The sequence below is a fragment of the Prinia subflava genome, chromosome 6, assembly GCF_021018805.1.
Source record: "Prinia subflava isolate CZ2003 ecotype Zambia chromosome 6, Cam_Psub_1.2, whole genome shotgun sequence".
NCBI classification, from domain to species: Eukaryota; Metazoa; Chordata; class Aves; order Passeriformes; family Cisticolidae; genus Prinia; species Prinia subflava.
The window spans coordinates 3,681,311-3,704,138 of record NC_086252.1 but is presented as its reverse complement, the minus strand read 5'-3'; the positions used below and the strand labels follow the sequence as shown (position 1 = coordinate 3,704,138).

The 22,828-nt window shown below is 39.3% G+C and overlaps 1 protein-coding gene across 4 annotated transcripts in view; it reads left to right on the top strand.

Annotated features, from left to right (window-relative positions):
• GULP1 (GULP PTB domain containing engulfment adaptor 1) overlaps positions 1 to 22,828 on the top strand; it is a 145,174-nt gene that overhangs the window by 1,239 nt on the left and 121,107 nt on the right. For 2 of the 4 annotated variants that reach the window (XM_063399923.1, XM_063399920.1), the window contains exon 2: positions 17,681 to 17,734. The exons of 1 other annotated variant lie outside the window; for it this stretch is intronic. The gene's annotated coding sequence lies outside the window, so the exon portion shown is untranslated. Of the gene's footprint in view, positions 1 to 755; positions 870 to 17,680; positions 17,735 to 22,828 lie in introns of all 4 variants that reach the window. One more of the 4 variants, XM_063399921.1, reaches the window with a different exon arrangement.

Below are 22,828 nucleotides of genomic sequence, written 5' to 3'. Positions count from 1 at the left end.
AATATAAATAAGCATCTATATTTGTGTATTATATGAATATTTTTCCTTTTAGAAGTTATTTTCTGAGATATTCTTCCCACATATGTTAGATGAACATGTAACGTGAGTGGTACCTTTCAGTTGTAGTGATAACCAGTGCTTCAGAGCCACTCAGGGTGTCAATCAAAATAAGACAAAACAATTCACCAGAAAGGAAAAGAATATCTTATTGAAGGTCAAGCTTCTATTTTTATGGTCATTTCAGAATGAACAGCAAGTTTTGCCTCATAGTTGTAGATTTTGTGATGCAGTAGTATGTCAGGTACAACTTCAAATATTTGGAAATTATCCATGTGAACTTAGAGAAAGAAACAACAAAACAGGAGGAAATAATTTCATGATTATTAGCCATACGCTTTTCTGGGATGCATTTTAAGTGTATGAACACGTTAGTGATTATAGATCTCATTAAAGGCTTGTGTTTAGATGAACAGCTTGAATAAAGAGAGTGGTTTAAGGATTAAAAGTCTGATGTTATGGCACAGTGTTGAAGGATGCAAGGGAGAACTTTGGTTTGTACGTTCAGCAGAGCTACAGTGGCAGGAATGTCAATGAAAGGGGACTGGAAATAACCAGAAACAAGTACAACTCTGGTTCCTTGAGAAGTTAGGATGACATGATTGGGTGTGTCTTGTAAGTGATGAGTACAGAAATTAAAATTATTGCAACAGTAAACTGTGATACAATGTTCTGTGTAAAGCATTTAAATCTCATAGGAAATCTTCTGCTACTGGAGGACCAGCAGGAGGAAGAGGTAGTTAACAGGAGTGGAAAACAAGAGGGGATATTATACCAACTACTGGTTTGTACTGCCTCCTTAGTCTTGGAAGGTAACTTTGTAACCTTTTTGAGGATTTTTTTCTAGAGTTCAAAGACTGTGCATCTACTGTTCTGCAAAACACTCAGCTGATGTGTCATTTCAGATTTTCCTTTACAAGCGCATTATAATTTGCTAGTCTATTGCCTGTAGACAAGGTTATATTTTGTGGTTCAGTAGCAGTTTGTAAACATTGTTTGTAATGTACGATGTTTGTAAACATTGCTGGATGCTCTAAAATTCTTAATCAGGAGACTTACATGAAGCACTTGAGAAGTGAAATACAATAAACTGGAATTTATATTACAATTATAGAATTAGCTTTTCTCTTGAGATAATCTCTCAAGAGTGCAATGCTTGAGCATGTCAGAAGAACATAATTAGAACTACCAGCTGAATTAATTAAAGGACAGCTTCAGCTTGAAGTGGGGAACTGACATAACTTGAAAGAGAACAGAGAGAAGCTACCTTATCACTAAATTTTGGTCATACCTAGTATGGCTTTTGTCAGGATTCTAATTCTGTCTTTTTTTTTTTTTCATGAGTAGGAAATATAACACTGAGAGCTGAAATCCACCAGGTTTTGTTCAAAAGAACTGCAGGCTCCTTAGACTTTTCAGTGGAATGCATGGCAAAAGATGAGTGTGTGTCCCAAGTACATCAGCTCTTGAGATGAGGCAAAAAAATCATTAGTTCATGACTTAATAGAGTTGTTGCATAAGAATATGCTAATTGGGCACAAATAAACATTTTCCCCCTCTCATTTTTTGCCTTACTGTAATCTGATTTTTGGAGGGATAAACTCCTTTAGAGACTCAGGTTGTAATCCAGAAGAGTGCAAACAATACTGCCCCTGTGAGAATACACCGTGCCTCTGCATAGTTACCTAACAATGTTCTCTTTGGTTCTCCTACCTTCAGAATGTAACTATGCATGCAGATGTATCTGTCAATATCTTTGGAAGTAATTTCCTTCCTAGTAGCTCCTGAATCCCTGAGATCAGAATGTTGGCTTTGCTCATGCAGATAGCTTTACTACCTCGCTGCCAGTGCTCCCCTGAACATTCCCTGTGACTTCAATGCTGTTCAAGCTGTTCTGTGGGTTTGCTGTCGTGGGATGGCCAACTCCTGCCATTGAATGTGCAGCCTTGGTCTGGGTTTGCAGTTAGGGCTGGCAGGAAGAAGGAGGTGGGTTTACTCAATTATCTTCATTTTGTGATCTGTCCTCAGGGCACGGACTGAGTGCAGTAGTGGCATCACTGCCCACCCTTTCAGTCTCAGGTAGCTGTGGAGCTTGCCTGTGCCACTCTGTTTGCCCAGGGGCGCTAGAAAGACTCTGGGAATGGTTGGTAGTGGCTCGTAATTCTTAAAAATGTTTTTTCTTAAGCATTTTAATGCACTTAAAATGCATTTTTAAACCGAGGCTGCAGCTTCACTGCACATGATGAGCAGACAGTCCTCCCTTAAGGCCCCCTCTTGCCGTGTGGTTTCAGAGACAGTTTGTTACACTAAACTGAACATCAAGAGTCTGAAGCAATGTTACCACGGATTTTATCCAGGGTTCCAAAAGAGAATTTATCCAGCTGAAAACACCTCATGGATTCCAAGGAAGGAATTTCCACTTTCATTCCTCCTCTCCTTTGCCAGTTTAAGCAGATATTCTTATCCCCACGCTAGGAGGGCGCTCCAAACTGAAATGCGATTGTTTCATCAGGCTGGAGTGGCTTAGGTTTCTGATATGTAATTACATATCAGGCAGAGAGAATGTAGAATTTTGTAGCTGAAGGAAACAAACATATTTGTAGAACAGACTGCACCTGGGTTTCTGACAGCCATCTAAGAAGCTTTTAATAAAGCAAGAAGTAAAACTCAGGCTGTAACACCTACAGTTTCACACAGGCTGCTTGATAATTTGCCAAAAAGTACTGGAAAACCTCATAGATTAAGGCACTGGATTTCTTTAACTTTTGCAATATTTTCTGTTTTGAAGGGCAGCCATTAAGAAATCATGTCATTTCAATTCCAGAGTCTGACATATTCATCTTATTAGTATGTAATCACTTGGTTACTACTGCATTTATTTTATGTTGGACCCTAAGCTTGCATATTCTGGTTTTATTCTGAGAACTGAGCTGTGTTTTCTCCATTTACTATATCGCTTGGAGTTATAAAGATTCAGCAACATCTGTGCAGCCAAATGTTTTTCTGTGTATTCTGTCAGCAATACCTGATCAACACCCTTGCCTTGCCATGGTGTGCACCAGTGTAACTGGGTAAACAATTCTGTTAATAATGCGCTGGTCGGAGACTGCAGCTGGCTCCATTGATAGAATTAAGGTGGGGTGTCTTTTGTTGTTGTTGTTGTTGTTTTGCAGGGTTTTTTTGGCAGCAGAAATTAGAACTATAATCTGTGGAAATTATTTAGGTATTCTGGTTGTTATTGTTGTGCTGCAGAGATGTCCTGAGCAATGCAAGTGAATAACATTTTTATGTGGAAAAACATGGAACTTCTAAGGCAAATCTTTTGGCATTCAAAAGTATGTGATGGCTGTTTCAAACTTGCTTTATTCTTTGTGGAGAGGGGTATGTGGGTACTCGAGTACTTGGGAATAGATATGGTTACAGAGCAAGCTTCTCATAATTCCCAAAATAACATGCAAAGCTGTAAAACTGCATGCAAATTCCTCTTCATTCTTTTCAGATAAAATGGAAGAGTGTTTTGAGAACTGTTGAGTACTCTGAAACATTTCAAGATATTTAATGGGATTTTTTTTTTTCAGTTCTTCCTCTGCTCTCTCCATTACCATAGTTTTAATGGGGAAAATTCTGACCAAAGGCAAAAGGCAACAGTACCACAGTGTGCAAAGCAGAATCCTGACTAGTACCTGTTGTGACATTTAATATTCTATTCTGTTCCATTTTTGTTCTTTTACGTGTAGATGTCAGATCTTCAGTTCCTTCTAGGCAGAATGGGACATTAGGCACTTAAACATTGTTCTTAAACTTTCCAAGTGATCAGCAGTAAATCCCTGTAGCCCTTAAAGGCTTTTTCAGAGATCTCAGAGTCTAGGCAAAATCAAAATTGTTTTCCACTAGACGAGAGGCTGGGATGGGGTGTCTTCTGCTGTGGGGAAAGATGTCTGGAAGGGAGGTGGTTGCCCATTCTCCCCTCACTCTTACCACTCTCCTTGTGGCAGGGGAGCCTGGGGAGAGCTGGTTTCTTCCCAGCTGCAGACTGGGCTGGCTCAGTTTTGGAAAGTCTCTTCTGTGCTAGTGCTGGCAATTTATATCTGCTGCCCAGAGTAATTATAGGTTTTCCTTCACACAAAGATATTCCTGATATTAATGAATATATTTTCTCTTTTGTCAGATGAAGAGCTTTTATTTTAGGGTGTGTGTCTATGTTTGTGCATCTTTTAAAGACAGTATCTCTTGAAACAGCAGCAGTTTTTTCTTATTCTGTTGTGAAATCTTCTGGAACATATCACTGAAGTGAGGTAATGAGCCCAGATAAAGAACTGTGTTCCCAGTAAAATAGATTATTTTTCCTGCAGTCACATCTCAAAATGTTGTTTGGAGCAGCAATCATTTTTGCATGCCAGTTACATTGGGAGTTGTTTAAGACAGTTTTTTGTGTCCTCAGTCCTATTTTTTAAAGTTTGTCCAGGCCATCTTTCCAAATGCCTTGCTGTGCAGATATGAGCAGTCTCTAATGCCTTCTTCCTACACGCTGTGTTGGCAGCTGAGTGCATTCAAAGATCATGAGTCAGGTTCCCTAAAAAAGAAAATCATAAAAATAATGAGATTTAAAATACTGTAAGCTCCTTGTAAACATTTAGTATTGTTTTCCTTCTTTAAAACTTTTCCTTTACACAGGTATGTAGAGCTGAACTTGATTTTGTATCGAAAACAAGGTTTTTTTCCACACAAACTCCAAATTGTAGGACTTGGGTCTTCAGCAAAAGTCTCTTGAGAGGCTTGCCCCACAGCTGAAAATTGTAGCTGATAGCTTTTTCTCTTTTGTCTGCTTCCTGATTGATAAAGTGCCAGAACCATCATTTCCAAAGCAGTGGACACTTGGGATTAAAACTAAACAGTGATTTCATGTTGCAGGGTATCTATGCTGAAGTTATACCTGTTTTAGAGTAACTAGTTCAGATTAATGTGTGAAGACTTGTTAAAGCAAAAAGCGAGAGAAGAAGTGTATATGGTAAATGATGCTGAATCTTTACTTGGGCTAGAAAACAGCAGCAGAGACTGGCGATGTAGCCAGCAGAAAGTTTGAGACATTAACCCCCACCATGGTGCCCCTAATCTGTTTCACATGTGTAAGCTCTAAAGCAGAGCCTACTGTGGATTTGTAAACACAAAGGTCTTTAATGTCTGAGATAAGGACTGTCTTTTTCCTGATTCAAGCAGCCTAAAAATGGCATTACTAATTTTGTGAGTTACATATTGCATTAATATTCAATCTATCATGTTGTGCAAATGGGTTTAGGATGTAAGAAATACTTTTCCTACAAACTATGCAGCTGGAGCTGTTGCTAATTCCCTAATCTTTCTGTGCCATATAGTAATTGCACTTAATTGTTTGCTTTTGCTATGTTTTATGGTGTGAAATGCAGTACGTCAACACTGTTGAACAGGTACCTCAGTGTGTGCAATGCTAATATTCTTGAAAGAGAAGATTTCTGGTTTTCACTTGACTGGATGAAGCAACTCATGTGTAGCTACCAATGCAATACATTTTCTTGTAATCAGAGTTTGTAGTTGGTTTTTCTTGGTGATGGGTTGGTTTTGTTTTTGTGCAGGGTGGTAAAATTAGAGAGGGGCTGGGCCAATGCCCATGGCTGGGAAAGGAACATGTAAAGTAACATTTTCTTACACAGACACTTAAAACTATTAGTATGCTAGTGGTTAGAATTCTTGTTACGTTGCTTTTGGTCCTTCTACTTCAGTGCAGCTCTCCACTACTAATTCTACTTTCTGTTCTTGAAAAAGCATTTTAAGTTTCTTTGGAGACTGGAAGAACTCACCTAGAAGTGTTCCAGCTTGTAAAAATGAGTCTCCATCTTCTCTCCCATCCCATTCTGTGAGAGGAGCTCTGTTTTTGGTTTAGTCGCCACAAGTTTGAAATTGTACCTAAGAAGCCATCCATTCTTGGAGAGGGCACTTGGGAACTTTATTTCCCAGCTTAAATTCTCTCAGGGCCTTTTGCTTCTGCACTGAAAGACAGCAGAACCTGCAAGCTGTGCTTTCACCTGGCCATACTGACTGGGATTCCATGTGTTTGTCACAAGCACTCTGTCATTGACAGCAAATGTGGTATCTAGAAGAGCATATGAGCTATTTATTGTTTTCTCCTTGAAAATTAGGTACATCTCCCAGAGGTCTTGGTTCCAACCCCCATGGCTAAGGGCTGAGGATATTGAATGTAGCTATTAAGCTGTTCGACTGGTTTTGTGTGAGTAATTTTCTCTGATATGAGGAGTAATTCCTGAACCCGAATCATTAGCTGACATTTCAGCCATGCCACACTGAATGCTGTGCTTGCGTGGGGAATACCCCCAGCTGTCAGTACAGCTCCATGGCTCTTTTTTTACTGGTTTTGACTGGGATGGCATGAGACAGCTGGTGGCTACAGCCACGGCAAATCTGCCAGTGTGGAAAGCTCAGAGCGAGCAGAGCCTACACGGGTGCTGCAGTGATGTGTCAGGAAACTGAAGTGCAGTTGACAGCACTTTTGATTAATTCTCTTAGAAACAAGCAGGTGTTTGCTTGGCTTTGGTACTGACTGGCAACCAAAAAATGATTTAACTGCACAAGTGACAGTGCTCTGCGAGGAAGGAGGATTTGTGTCACAGCAGGCAAGGATGGTGTGCTGTACTTCTGAGGAACTGCTTTAAGGCCTGGTGTTCTCTATGGTGTTTATTTCTCCACATTTGCACAAAAGTTGAAATGCTGGTCATTATCCACAGCAGTAGATGTAAAATTGTCACTCTGCTTAGATTTTTGCTTCTGTTGTTGGGTTTTCTGAGAAGGAGAGGTTGTGACTACTTAGCAATAATATGATGTCATGGCACCCTGCTTCATGGAGCTAATTAAAATAGATAACTTAGAAATAAGATTATTCTACATGGGCATTTAGTATTAGATGACAAACCTAGCATGTAAATGCTAATACACACACTTAGCTTGTTTGCTGTATAACTGAGAGCTTGCAGTCTTCTCTGTTTTTGAATTGTACTCCATGAATTCTAAACTCGGACTCAGAAAAGACTGACATGCTTTAGTGAGCAGTTTGCAGTCTTTCCTAGCCTTGTTTTTCCCAAGGTTGAATCCAGTAGGATAAAGGATATCTTAAGAGCAAGTGTTATTTTGTTGAACTAGAATGTGTTTATAAAGTATCTTTCTTTATCTGAATTTTATTCTACCAGTAGTCTGTTTTGTCTTTTAACCTCTCAGATTTCATAAATAAGGCAATGACACAGTTTTTTACTTTTAAGTCTCCAAAGATAGAAAGAAATGTAGTCACTAGAAAAAATGGATGCAACATCATGTGCTTGCATATTTTATTCGAAGCCAGTTAAGAAAATGATGTAGAGCTAATACCAATGCGAGGAGGTATTGTGTGGCTAAAGTGAATAATTTTCAAGTGCTCAAAGATGAGGCTTTTGGTGAGGTGCATCATGTGTAGCCTGGTGTCAGACAAATAGAAAGTAGAGTAGAAAGCTACTCCTTCTGTAGGCTCTGTGCCAACAGAGGCTTTTTGGGGAGGCTGTGTGTGATTCATACACTTTGTGTGTGCAGATATCTTTGCTGTCCACTGACCCACTGAATACATTTCAGGATTTCCTCATCTGTGATACTTTTGGCTTGAATCTTGAATTCATTTCAATCTCCACACCTGGAAGAATCTGGGGTACTTCAAATAGAAGTGCAATATAAGAATGAACAATCATCATCTAAGCTCTTGACATCCAGAATTCAGAGCCAAGTCATGTTTTGATGACTTAAAGATATTGTACTTTATTATGTAGCATTTTTTTTACCATCCCTGGAGGATATCCTGAGTTTTTATACTTTAATGGCTTATGAAGAATTCCTAAATAAGACTTTCTCCCTCTTCCCATTTTGGAGTTGTGCTTCCTCTGAAGCATTGTTAGACTTGATTAGGATCTAGGAAATTTTTGAGTAATGAGTCAGAAAAATAAACAAAATCTGAGCAAGCAAAAGGTGGGGAATGGAAAAGACTTCTGGTTTAGATGAGTTTAAATCCTTTCAGCTCTAAATTAGATGTGTAGTTTCCCTCTCCTGCATGCACACCTTTTCCTTCCTTTTCCCTTGTCCCTTTCCTCCTCTTGCCCTTGTACTTTCAAAAAACCCCAGGAGAGCAGTTGTGTTGTGCCTTACTGAGACGACTTTATGGGTTATGGCATATCTGTGGGATATATGTGCTTCTCTAAAAAGGCCCTGAAGGGAAAGCTTTCAACTGTAACAAATCTGCCCTGTAAAGGATGGAAAGCAGTAAATATGCTTATAGTTGTAAACACTAATGATTGCACAGCAGTCCCTTATGTACCTCTTAATCAGAAAGTTATCTTTGTTGTGACTCCATGTGCTTTTAGTTTGGAATTTCAGTTTTTTTGACATTGTAACTGAGCCGTGATTAGAAGGTATGAAGAAATGTACCATAAAATAGATGTTTAGTGGAAGATAAGTAAAAGCATACTTGATAGGATTAGTGGAATATGTTTGAGATGTGTTATGTTGCTGCCATTCCCGTGACTAATTAACTACTGAAATAATCTGTTGCTATTTAATCCACATCAATTCCATTTGCTAGGTCGTCTGGAAGTTACTGAGTAAGTTACTTAGTTGCTTAGCCAAATGGCAGGGGGGAAAAAAAAGTTAAACTACTGAAGAAATGTGCCTTGACAGTAAAAAACGTAATAAAATGCTAAGCATCTCAGTTCTGAAAGAAATAAGTGGTTGGCTGGAAATAATTGCTTGAATATTTTGAATTCATTATGGTGAATTTTGCCAGATGCTTTTGAAGAATATTTATGTATGTTATTTGCTGTGGTGTTTCTTGTGCTTGCTGCAAGGCATGTGTACTTCTGGGTAATTTGATCCTGTTTGTTTATGGTCTAAATACTTCTTTTCCCCCCAGACAGCCATATTCAATTGTGTATTATTTCAGCTGCTTTTTGGAAAATGTGACACAAATATAAGTCCCAAGCAGTGTTTGTCTAAGGTAGAATTGTTTGTCTAAGGTAGAATCAAGTGTATTTCTTCTCAGCTGACAAACTCGGTGGAATCTTGACATATCTTGACAGATTTCTGAAATTTGTGTTTCACAAATATACCTGGGAACATTTGACAAGGTAAGATCTTCAAAGAGATGTTGCAGCTCAAATACATTTGTAGCACGTCTGGAGTAAGCAACTTATTAACTCTACTCTGAGCCTCTGACACTGTGGAAGGGTGAAGGATGGGGAGAATGTTTTCTGCTCACTCCTTTTGTCACTTAGCTGGAAATGTGTCAATTATTTGAGTCTGCCCTGGCATGAGGATATTAGGAGAAGTGGTATGCATGGCAAAGTTCTGGCTAGTGCAAGAGCTGAAATGTGAAAAATTGCATTGTGAATGATGGCAATTAGATGGTTATTAGTTTTGTTTTGTATGGATGTAGGAATCCTGCTCATGTCTGTTTGACTTCTCAGGGTGTCAAGATGTTCACCCTGTAGTTCTTGAAGTCATTTAGAGTAAAATGATGCTCCTGAGATGGTGGTTGAGGCATTTCTTCACGTGTTGCCACCCTTTTCCTGTCTAGTGCACCTTTCTTTGGGTAGTGACTCAGGTACTTTTGGTATGGCATTTGGAACTGGATCAAGTATGACCAAGAACTGGGAAGTGGGAATAAGTTAATTTAGACATGTTCAGCCTGACTGGGGAGCAACAGAGTAAGGTGCAATACAGTTGCTTTTCCAAATAGCTATAAAACCCAGGCATTGGTTTGTCATATACACTGATTTCCTCAGTGCTTGCAGCGTGGTTCATTGCTAACCTGACCAGAACAGATTTATCCACATGGACACAGTCTCTATCTGTCCTTCACTCGTGTCCTTTTATGCTTTTCAAGGCACTCCACTTTAAAAAGTGAGCATGAGTAGTGCTGTAGTGCAGGAAAGCAGAAAGCTTGTTGTTACTGCATCCAGTTTATTTAGCTTTGTCATGAATTCAGGTTCCTATGTGTGTGTATTAGGAAGGTTTGCTTTGTTTTCCTGCTGAGCTCTATCAGAAAAAAAAAACCCAAAATAAACAAAAAAACCAGAAAAGCTTTTTTCTTGGTTCTCACCTCTCTTTAAAAATGAGGAATACATTGACTTTTGAATGCACTTATCTATTACCTCAGCTTATCTATTAATTCATAACAGAGAAGAAACAGAAGTTGCAGCAAGCAATGTGGTGACTGTCTTGTCCAGTGGCTGTTGTCCCCTGCTCACCCCCATTTAAAATATGCTATCACTAAAGATAAAATTTTGCCTTTGAATCTCCACTTTTGTGAGGTTTATCATAGCGGGGAACACCATGCCAGACCTTAATTGGCTTTTGGCAGATCTTTTTACAGTTAATGGTGTTGCTGGTGCTGGAAGAGAGGAGGATTCAGGTGATAAGGACTGATTTTTAAAAAGAAGGCAGACTGTTTAAACTGGGGTTTTTTTTTGAGCTAGTCTCTAGTGGAATTAGGCTGCAGCAGAGTAGTCCCGCTTTTCCTTTTGCTTCTCTCCCTGGCAATGATTTTGGAACTTGTTGGAGTCCTCCAATAAAATTTTCATGCATTTCACAAAATCTGATGAATTGTTAGAAAAGAGAGATTGACGTCACTGCCCCTGTAGGAGACATGCAGCTGACTGGAGGATGATGTGGTTGGAACAGTGAATTCTTGCTCATCAAATAAATCTTCTGAGTTGTAGTGACAGTTACCTGTAATAAAACCTCTGATAAAAAGTCTTTTTTCTTGGTTGTGAAAATTAATCCATTAAGCCCTGTCATAATGGATGCAACCTTTCCAGCACTTTGTTTTGGAGTGGCCTTATAGGTGCACAGCATTGTGGATTTTATTGTGAATTCTTTATCATACTCATCCAGTTCAGTCATCTCTTTTATTTATCTTCTATTTTTATCACATTCTGTTTTCTTGAAACTCGTCTTAGCCCTCTTCAGTCTGCTTTTTCAGCAGATAGTCTTTTACTCAGTTGTGCTTCAGCAGAACTGGTATGTCACATCCAATATATGTACAGTATACATGAATTATCTTGTTCTGCCAATGTCTCTTGAGTGTTCCAGATTTTTTGGGAGTGGGCTATCAATCAAATAGCTTACCTGTTTTTCTGTGGAATTCTCAGTTTGCTGTAGGTGACCTCTATGCATTCCATATGCTCCCAGGATCTACAGCCAATTTTTCTTACAAATATTCCTTCAGAAGTCTGGAGAGCTTTAAAACTGGATAGTTTGGTGGTGTTCAGATGTCATTTCAGTATTCTTGGTTCAGTAATGTTCTAAATGACCTCTTCCTCATCTGCACTAGATTCAGAGGTTCACAAGATTGCCAGGTATTTGTTTCTGGGGTTTTTTATGGCTTGGCATCCTTTGGTGCTCTGAAATGAAACCAAAAACAAAAGAAGAAAATCTTGTGTGCTGCCTCTGTCTGTTCTCCCTTTGCAAGAAGCTGTGTAGTAATGTCCATCTAGAGGCTTTGAAGGTTACTCTTATTACATGAAAGAATTTTAGCATCTTGTTGTTCACTGGGTTGCTTCATCATCTGTGCTTGTTTAATAGGTACCTTCTCTATACAGTAATTCTGCTGCTTGATGTTTGATGTTTATTAATTTTGTCCATGCTTGCAGGGATTTTTTTCTTCTTACGATTCATTTTTAATTGGATAAAATTTTAAAACATTAAATCTTTTTTTCGTGTGTTTTTCAGTTACCTGTTTCAGCTGCTATTTTTTTTCATTTTATATTCTCCATTATTTCTTTTATACCTCTATCTCTCCACCACATTTTTGAAACTGAGTGTGTGTGTCCATCTGCATCTCCCAGTTCATTCACAGAAGTTAGTGATAACTTAATTGATGAAAGCAAGAATTGGAAGTCTGAAAAATTATCTCCACGTTTGGTCTTTGTGCCTGATCCCCATCTGGAATTGCTCAGGAGAAAACAAAAACAGGTCTGACTCAAACACTGAGGATACAGTTTCCATCTCTACTGTATTTCACAAATACTCTTTTCCTCTGACCACTCTGTGGCTCTTCACAAACTCAGTTTTCCATCTATGATGTAGATGATGGGTAATAAGGATATACCAAGACCTCCTGAGTTTAAATATGATCTGGTGTTCCAGTTGAGATGAGTCCTGTTCAAAATCATTTTCCTTTCATCTGCTGCATTGTGATGATGTCGTGGATGGGACATTTTTAGCCTCTTGTGATTTTTTTTAAAATTTTTTTTTTATACTTAATATATTTTCCAAAGGAGGCTTTTCCTATTATTGTTCTCTTTTATGATGAGAAATACAAATGTCCTGAAGAAAATACTAGGTATAATTTTAGCTGAAATACACTGCTGATTTAAAAAACAAGTAGGACTGTAAGGAGTGAAGTGATTGTATCTCAAGTTTCAGCAAGGCTTTTTGGAGATTTATGGTACCTATTTGGGCAAATATGCTTAAAATATGTTTTTCTCCATTTTTCAAGCAGAAGGAGGAAACAACCATCCAACCAATAAGAAAAAAAATCTATCACTTCTGTCATAGCAATAATCATAGTTTTGGGGGAGGTTTTTAGTGGGTTGGTCTGTTTGTTTTATATGCAATGTGAGTGAACGGAATACATTAATCCTGGTGTCCTGGACTTTGACATAGTAGTGTCATCAGTGTCCTGCTTCTTTTCCAGTCAGAAAATGCACACTGAATGCATTGATGTCTGTAAAAGGAGAATATATGGGACTGTACAGAGATCTGGATTGAAAATGCAAAGAATATGATAGAAGGTTTCCTTGTGGTAAAACAAGGATTTAAAGACAGCTCCTGGCTCAAACTGCACCAGTGAACAGATTGGATGTTTTTGTGATGCAAACTGTGACATTTGTGGCAGAGAAGTAAAGGTTTTTCCTTTAAGCTTTGTGTATCTACATCTGTTTAGTCCATTGGTTATATTGTTGACACAGCTTGAATTTATATTTATTGCTTGAAAACATAAAACATTCTTAAGTCTCTCTGCATATTATATCCTACATGAGCACACAATTTAGTGTTTGGGCTCTAGATAACTTTTATCAGTGTGTCTAGCTGAATTGTGTATTACAGTCCAAAATTTATTTAAAATGTCTATTCTTTCTTACGTTTCAATATTTCTACTTGATATTGTCTGAATACTTGATCACCTAGATCCTGGTTCCTTTAAAATTTATTTCTTAGTTATAATAAGTAGTGTTTTACTTGTCATATTTGTAAGCTTCAGTAAAAACATTCAATCCTCAAAAAGAAGCCTTGGTTTTTGTAAATCCAGAATTTGCAGTCCTGGTCTGTATAATCCGGTGTATCAAAAATATTGTTCCATGCTACCTAGCAAGTATGTCAGTATATCCAGTCACCATCACAGACTAACAGTCCTTGAGGTGATGGTGATTAATTTCATTTAAGGAGCTGCTTTTGTTCAGATAAATCTGAGTAGTTCAGTTTTGTAAATGTCCAGTCCCATACTTGAGGTTATGAACTTGCACACCAGAGTGCAGACAGAACAGAACACACCAGCTTCTGGCTTAAGCAAACCAGGAACAGCTCCATCCCAGGAATGCTGTGTGTTTACCCTCAGTCATGTCAGCATGCTTCACTCTTAGGGAATTCAGGAGTGCCAGGGTGTTTGAGACACGGCCATAAACAGTGTGAGATTTCAGAGCTCATGTGGGTTTCATGGCATCAGTCCCAAATGGAGTGTTGAAAGGCAACCCATGGAAATATCCCGTTTCCATGCTGTGCCCATACCTTGCTGCCTCTCTGCTTATTCCACATATATTTCTGTATTTCTTGGTGCGATGTCTGGCTGTCTCTACATGAGTTGTTAGTACACGAGCGTGGTCAGAATCTTTTTGTAGCTTCTTGGCAGTTTTTATTGGTAGAGTTTTATTGGATTTTCTAGCACTCGTCATAGCATATTTGATGTGTTGTAAGATATCTGGAGTAAGTTAGTCATAAGTTATTTGGAGAAGCATGTTGAAAGAGGCCTTTAGGTTAATTTTCATATCAGCTAGGTTGTAATTTTAATGAAGAAAAGGGATTATGCCTGTATGTTAGGCTGAGGAAAGCTGGGGTTTGATATAAAACTTCTGTCTGTATTGCCTGGTTTGCTTTGGACTGCCCCTGTGTTAGGAGTACTCTAAAGATTTGATGTAGCTTCTCTGTGGGGTGGGATTTTTTTCAAGGTCTATGTACACGTGTAAGTCAGTGTGCTACCAAATATAAACACTAAAGTGTTTCTTTTGCATGTAATAGAAAGACAGAACTTCTTCCTTGAAAACTTATTGCCCTCTCCAGACCCTGAAATGGAACTTAACCAGTCAAATATCGTTTTGGGGAATGTGATTCCCAACCCCACCCTGTTTTTCTTAATTGATTGTGGTCAAGGTGCTTTAGGAAGCTTTTTGCTGATGTAAGGAATACCTGCCTCTAGCCCTTGGCTGTGATTTGAGTAAATGCTGACTCTTGCACCTGAAATCAAGGGCAGCCTGCTTTGATAATAAAAAACTCCATATTTTATAGCTCTTAGGAAATAACACCTGAAGGCTTGCACATGTTTCCTTGGCAGGTTGTTTCTGTAGTTTCTGCCAGGTTTTACTGCACCTGCAGCAGATCAGTTTGAATGTAGCTGAGTTTAAGCCTCTCAAAATGCTTGATGATCCCTTCAGATTGGGACCCCCAGTTCTGTTGTGTTGAGTAGCTACACTGACTAAATGTAAAGCAAGGACAACACTATTTTTGAAATACACCCATTTGTGGATCATAAAGTGCTCTGCTGAGGGCTGCCAGAGAGCTGTCTCTTGTGAGTGTCCTCTGGCTTCAGGCTGCACTTTGAGGAGTTTGTGGCAAATAAAGCACCAGGCTTTGCAAAGGACCATCAGACAAGACGTTCATTTGGTGAGCTGCATCTGTTCTGGTTGAACAGCCCACAGAGAAGTGTCATTGCACATGACACATGCTGTCATTATGGCTACACGTAAAGGAATCCCAATTATGATCATATAGGAAACATTTTGCCATTTTACAACAGAGGATTTCAGTTTTCAGAAAATCAAACTTCTTTTCTTTTTCTGCACTGTGCTGGTGGCTGGGCTTGCCTTCTTGTGACAGGAATTTTCAACTGAAGTACTCAGTTCCTGCCATGTCCTCTGTTTCTCTAGGAAGAAGCAAGTTCACTATATTATGGGGAAATGCCTTCTTTCTTCCTGTTGTGCAATCCCTGCAGATTTATCTCATATTTGATTAACACCATGGCCTCTGCCAAATGAAATATTCATAAATCCGGGATTTTTAAGAAACTGATCATGCTGGAATACTTCATATCTTTTTGTTCATAATTTAGATTGTTATTGTTAATATAGCTGAAGGAGTTGACAGTCACAGATATAATTCCTACTGGAAAGCTGGGGTTATTGCCCTTATGGGATTTGACAACACACACTTTTGCAGAATCATTGTTTTTGGATCATCTGTTTCTTCTTCAGAGTCCATGACTAATTCGCTTATAAAAAAGTCATTGAGCTAATACCTTATAGAGAAACCTGTGATGTCAGAGTTGATCCCCTAATTGCTCTTATAATTGGCATTTATTGGAGCTCTTTCACAAGTCAGGGCAACAGACCTCATTTGTTTTATGTAGAATGTTGTAAAAACAATTGAACTGGCAGCTGATTACAGTTTTCTATTCAGTAAGCAGTTTTGGAAGACTGTGGGCTAGACAGTTGTCTGCTTTGCCTAGGTTGTAAAAGTTAAATGTAAAGAGAGATGAATTTTCAGCATATGGCTCTGTGTTAGCAATTACATGCATTAGTGGTTTAGCTGGTGCATTGTGTCTGCTTTATAAATGTTTATATTGCAGCCTTCTGCTAACAGATATTGATGACAGGCAGTGCTGTGAATGGCAGTGATCATTAATTATGGCCCAGTAATGATCCATCTCTGTGTGTTTGGTTGCATATCCAGCTCTAACCCATGCTCGTGGAAACATTCAGCTGTTCTGTTGTTCTGTAATCACTTAACACAAGGTCATTGTCAACTGGGATGTAAATGTTTAACATTTTATATTGAGCATATTCAACTTTTAGAACTCGTTAAGCATAAGTGAGCCTGGAAATGAAATTATGCTGATGCTTACATAAAGCTTGTCTTACTAATTCTGAAATAATTTGGAATGTTTTCTGATTGCCTAACTGTGTGTACAAAGGAAATATGCAGACTCTTTGTCTCTTCTGAAACTACAGAGACCTCTGTGGTTAAAGGCAGCTTTGAAATGTTACACTCTTTTCAAGGAGAAAGAGTCCATTGACCCTTGTTCATAAAAATTGGTGGAAAAACTATACAGTTCTGACCAGTCTCTGGATCTCATGTCTCAAAAGTGTGAAGAATGTGATAAGTTTGAATTAAGCTATGATGGGTATTTTGACACCAAAGTATTTAACTTCTGCCATATGTCTTCTCTCAAAATCTGTACTTCTTACTCAGTTGCACATCAGCTCTGAACAGCATGGGCTTTGTGGCATGATCTCTTCAAGCCACAGACACAAAAATGACCTTTCTTTCAAGTATTTGTCAGTTGGAGACAATCTTCTGAATTGTTTGCATTGAATTTTTTGTAATTGTAACAGTGAATGTCTAATATCAATGAAAAGAATAAATGAAGTATTGCTGGTGGCATTCATCCTGAAACTAAAACATGATTAGCAAGTAATTAACTGTCACTGCTATGCCTTTGCATGACTTTGCTGGCTGGAGCCCAGAAATACTGATTCTTCCTAGTGGTGAGAAAGATCAAGGGCTTCTCTTGGATGCTGAGTTCAGGTGGCAGAGTACAGACTGCTGTGACAAGTGTGAAAAATGACCCGTGCACCTTATCCCAGGTGCATAAGCCTGTAGGGCAAGGACTGCTGAGCTTTTCTGTGCCCACAGTGCTGCAGTGAAGACGTCACTTTTTGCACTCTGGGGACAATTATACTTTTTTTTTTAACATGGACCTCTTCAGACCACTGAAAATTGTCTTTTCTGATTTATTTTGCCACATTTGATAACTTCTGAGGAAATGCATCTGCTTATGAAAACTTACATTTTAATCTGTAATATTTTGGAAAAAGTGTATTTGATGAGATTATTCAACACTTTTTGCCTTTTTTATACACAAACTCTCTGTACTAGACATGGTAAAATTGCCCAGAGAAGGCACTTCAGTGATTTGTCATAAGATCTCATAGGAGCCTTGGAGATTCTTGGGACAGTTGCAGTGGATATGTGTCCCAGAGAACAGGTCCTCAGAATTCTCACAATTCACAAGGGTGTGTTCAACCCTTGGGAGTTGATTAGTCCTTGGCACTGGCAAATTTTTCCTCAGGTTCAGCTGTCCCTCAAATCATCTCATGGCTCATGTCTGACAAATTATTAATGGCCAGATAAACTTGATGTCCAGAGTATTAGCATGGATTGAAGATTTAAAAATAATTTTGTGAGTTACTAGGAGTTTGATCTAATGATTGTGATTTCTGAACTTTGACAGATACCTTCATGGTGAGATGCAAGACACGTGGAGAGGAGGCAACCACTAGATCAGGTTCAGTAATACTCTTTTTTGGTTTACTGTATATCTACGTTTGATCACATAAGTGTGCTGTGTGCTTATTTGTGCAACACAAATAGCTAATCCCTTATATTGGTGATCTGATGTAAATAGAGTTAATTTCTATTTGTTGTTGGAACAGAAATATTAAAGGATGTTTTAATGTGCTGTTTACATAAGGAAACATCTGTAAACACCTATGGTCCTTCTGCCACCTGAATGCTTCTGCTGACACTGCAGGGCACGTGAAACCAGAATAATTGTGGAATAGTGAAAGCTAATCCTTATCCTAGATGAGTGTGGTGAAAATCTTTCTATCCAGCTTATATCTTCAGACCTATGTCAACTTTTATTACTAATTCATGGTTCCTTGATGTGCCTTTTCTTGACCATAATTTATCTCACTTTCACAGGCTGATTATTTAATCTGTTGCTTTACTTTTATTTCAGTGCTAGACTGGGTTAGATCACAGAAAGTGCAGATGTAGTTGTCAGTGCTTTAGCTGATGTCTTCAGTGTGAGGTTGTCACCACTGCTTTGAGAGAACACAAACCTACTTTTTTACTGGGTCAGTTTCTTGGGGAAGTGTAGCAATTTAAAAGTTACACTTGTGACTTTCTGTTGAATTCATTCCGTTGGTTTCGTTTCCATTCAAGTTGTTGCATTCTGATCCAAGGAGCCAGTACCACTGGCCAGGTCGAGTGGACTTTGAAACTAGTAGGACTCTGTGGTTAAGATTTGGTAGGATTTGGGTTACTGGTGTAAATTCCAGCCTGTGTTCTGGGGAGTTGAGAAGGGGAAATCCTTTCTAGAACTTGACAAGTTTATGTGCTGAAGATACACAAGTAGCTAGGTAGAGATTTGTTCCTGATGAAGTCATAGCGAGACTGACCATAAAACTGATATTTTTATTACCTGACTTCCTTACAAACCTTTTAGATTATTTGCTTTCAAAAGGAAGCTATATGGTTTATGTTAGAAGAATACAATTGCATTTTTGATCCAAGGCATGTGATTAAATAAAGGAGTGTGGGGTGAGAGGATGATGTACTCACATACTCTGTCATGAGCAGTATTAAACAGCATGGGCTGTGCTCTTGGAGTGGGGAGTTACACTGTGTAACAAGTGATGATGTTCTGGCACCTGTAAAGCATCATAGCTGATGCTGAAGGTTCTTGATTAAAATATTTCTGCAAAATATGTCAGAAATAGCTAGATGGTCTGATATTCTGCCACAAACTATGAGCTTTGGCCTCTTAGTTTAATCAAAGTCTAATGGAAACAGATTGCTGGGGGTTTGCAAGTTGTTTTGGATTAATTTGGGGTTTTAGTGGGTTTTTTTCCTTTTTTGGGGCTCGTTTTTAACATAGATACATGTTGTCTCTAAAGACATGGTGTTTCAAGGCAGGATTTGGTGTGTCTGCAGCCCTCACCCTGGTATACCCAGACAGCAGATTGTTGGTCTATGGCATAAATTAGGAGACATGAGAAAGAACCCAGAAATACGAGTTCAGCAGAATCTGAAGGTCTTCTGAACTTCAGATCAGGCTCCTAAAGATACATTTCAGCTGTGATTGTTGCAGACAGAAATATAAATGGGCTCTTTCTCCTGGTGCTTGTCACATGGGACAGGCACTCTTTGTGTAAGAGTCTGTGTGAGCTTCACTTACTTGCCTTTTTTTCTGGCTTCTGCCTTTTTGCCTGAGAATAAAGACTCATATTTTAGTACTTGCACTGTGAAAACTGTTAGATATATTTAGTTACAGCGAGCACTCTTCCAGGATCTTATTTATTGGGACAGAATGAATAGAAAGCTGTTGTTTATATCAATATTCCGTGATTATTCTTACTAGCATGCCAAATATCTAATGAAAAACTGCCTTGTGAATTGTTGATTTATTTATTTATTTCTTGAACAAGGCCTGGTGTGCTGATGTGATCTTATGGTTCCATAGGGGTAGGCTCATCTACTGTGGTGACTTTAATCTGGAGCTCTGTCTTGGCATCTTTAACCCCGTCTGTGGGGTTAATGTAAGACTTTGTTGTCTTCCCCACTTCCCATCTGTCTTTACTATTAATTTACACAGTAATACTGGATGTGCTTTTTAGGTTGAAATTGGAAAGGAAAAAAATCTGTTACTTGTATTTATAAAAAGGCAAGCTCTGATTTTTCTTTTTTCCTTTTACAAAGTGGTGCTTGTATTTATCTAAGGTGACAGAAGAAACAGTGGGACCTATATGGAATGAAAAAGAACATTTCCAGTCCCTTCTACAGATCCAGATGTTCTCACCATAAGAGAAGCCTTCACTGTAACAGATGTGGTTTTGCATGAGTTATGTTCATCCTTTGGAATGTCTAGGTGTGCAAAAGCATCTTTAAGGTGCTAATCCTCTGACTAGCTTAAGGAATGCCAGCTCCTGATGATTTTTGAATTGTACTAAAGTTTGGAGTAGGCAGTATTCCTTGGCACAGAGAGGATGAGTGTTGATAAACCTGTGCTTGGAACCTAAATGTTCCTGTCAACATGTGGATGTCCTTGCTTTAGATTTAGAGGCAATTTAGTTCTGTTTTCACAATGGAAAACCACAAATTACTAACAGTGTACTGAAGTCATTAGCTAACAGCCTCAATTAGGGTAACAAACAAAGTGCAGAATAAATGCAGAAAGAGCAAGGCTGACCTAGCCTTGAATTTTCTTCTGTGTCCATACTACTGTGCTACAAGTCTTCATTCAGTAGACCTGACAGACAACTGGGGACTCGAAATGTTAAAGAATGAATTCCATTTTAATCTCTTTTGGGGAAAAAAGCCACCAACTTTTGGGACTGAGATAGTAATTAGGCTGAAGCAGCATAGATTAGCCCCACTTAATGTGGAATTTAATTATTTGAAAGCAATTAAATTCACATAGTCTGCTCAGCTTGGGGAAGGATTTGAGTATAGGGATTTTTGTCAAAAATGTTAATGCAGTCTCTGTGCTATAATTTGGTAATTTAACATAACTTTCTTCTTGCAGTTGGTCATCAATTCAAAGACAAATAGGTTTCTCTAAATGACATAGCTCCTCTTGACTAGAAAAAAAATGTCAAAGCTGGCTGGATTGAACTTGGGTTCCTAGTAGGCAACAACCAGGCAGATAAGACAACATTCCCTCCTTTATCGCATTTGAGATTTCCAGCCCTTTGCTTCCCCTCAGCTTGTTTGCTTCCTCTTTACTACCTAGGAATTGCCAATAACTGCAGCACAGCTACCAGAGAAGCAGTTTGTCTGGGATTAAGGAAGAGATGGAGTCATTTTCCTCACTCTGGTTTGAGTCAAGATTCACAAGGTGCACAGGACATCCACCTGTTGTGGAGAGGGGGAAGCTCTGTGTGGTGTTCCCATCGATCTTTGACCATGGCTAAAGGAGGAAAGGCACAAGGGCACTGCTGGTGGGGCAGCACAGGTGTCAGGAAGGCACTGGGCAAGGGGAAGTCCACTTGGTGTGGGAGCTGCTGAACTTTTCGTTTTAAGAAGGTGTTATAAATGCCAATCCAATAGTCCAATTGAAAATATGATTTGGTTTATTAAAAATCAAATTATGGAATTTCTGTAAAACCAACAAGCGGAGTTACGGTGACGATAACCCAGAATCATCAAAGGGTGAATGGAAAGCAGCCTCTGTCGCACTGCAGTCCCCCAGAGTTCACAAATTGGCCCCGTCTGGGTCCAGGTTTTATACAGTTTATTTTGCCCCTGGCATAAGATTTCCCCACAGTTCTTTGTTTCCCTGGAATAGTTATTCAAATGTATCACTGTTGTTGGTCTGCTGAATGGGGTCTCCTCTGGGAGGGAGAAGCATCAACTTCGGACCTCAGGTGAGTGAACGGGAGCCGAAACTTTGAACGGACAGACAAACTTTGAACGGACAGACAAACTTTGAACGGACAGACAAACTTTGAACGGACAGACAAACTTTGAACGGACAGACAAACTTTGAACGGACAGACAAACTTTGAACGGACAGACAAACTTTGAACGGACAGACAAACTTTGAACGGACAGACAAACTTTGAATGGACAGACGTTCTCCTCCGGTGGTCAACGAGACGTGGTGGGGCTCTGATGACTCTGCTTCCTCTGGGAGGAAGAACTGATTGCTTATCTCAATGTGTCCTCCTTTCTGATGCCAATGAAGGTGCCCAGGTTCCTGACATTTCATTCTCTCCTCCTGAACGATGGTTTCAGGGTGGTGCCCGCTTCAGAATTCATAAATTCCCTGGCTGGCTGGAACTAAGGTTATATTTCACATAGCATGTTTACATTTGGTGTTTATGATTTCACGCACTATAATCCATAAGAACACAAATTAACATACCATATTTACCACAAAGGCATAGGAACAAAGGAATCCAGGATGTAGCAGTCTGGTGCTACCATCCTTTGTGCTATGGAAAAGAGGACATTATTGGTCACAAAGTGGCTCTGGGTGTGGACAGGGTGAAGGTTTGGGGTCAGGTGTGGGGACTCCTGTGAGAAAGGGCCAGTCCAATGCTGCCTGTTTGCCGTGGAGGCAGCTGTCTGGAGAAGGGTTCTCTCAGAGCAGCTGCACAGGAGTTCTCTGTGCCTTGGGCTCCTTCTACAAGTGCCAGCCCAGGCTTGGCAGTGGCTGCTGCTGCAACTGGTGTGGGGCTGGTGGAGCGTGGGGTGTTCCTGTCGTTTATCAGTGAGCAGGGGAGGCTGATGAGCCCTGTTGTGTATACCACTTGACTTTTTGTCCACTGCCTGACTTTCAGGTAAGAAATTTGGTGCTGAAACACCTTGCTTTGGGTATTAGGAGGGATTAAGTGCCATCCCTTCCTCCCTCAATAAACCCAAACCCACAGCATTGCTTTAGTTGCTTTTTGCTATTTGACTGTGAAGTAGAGGACATGGTATTTTTAGTGGCAGCTTTAGGTTTCAAAGCATGTTGTGTCAAGGTCTCAAGAATCTTTTGAACTTGTGGCTTCTCTGTTTTCTGCTGGCACAGTAGGTTTAAATGTGGCAGTAAAGAGTAGTAACATTTTAAGCTGGAAATGTCTTTGGAATGTGGTTTGGGCATATATTT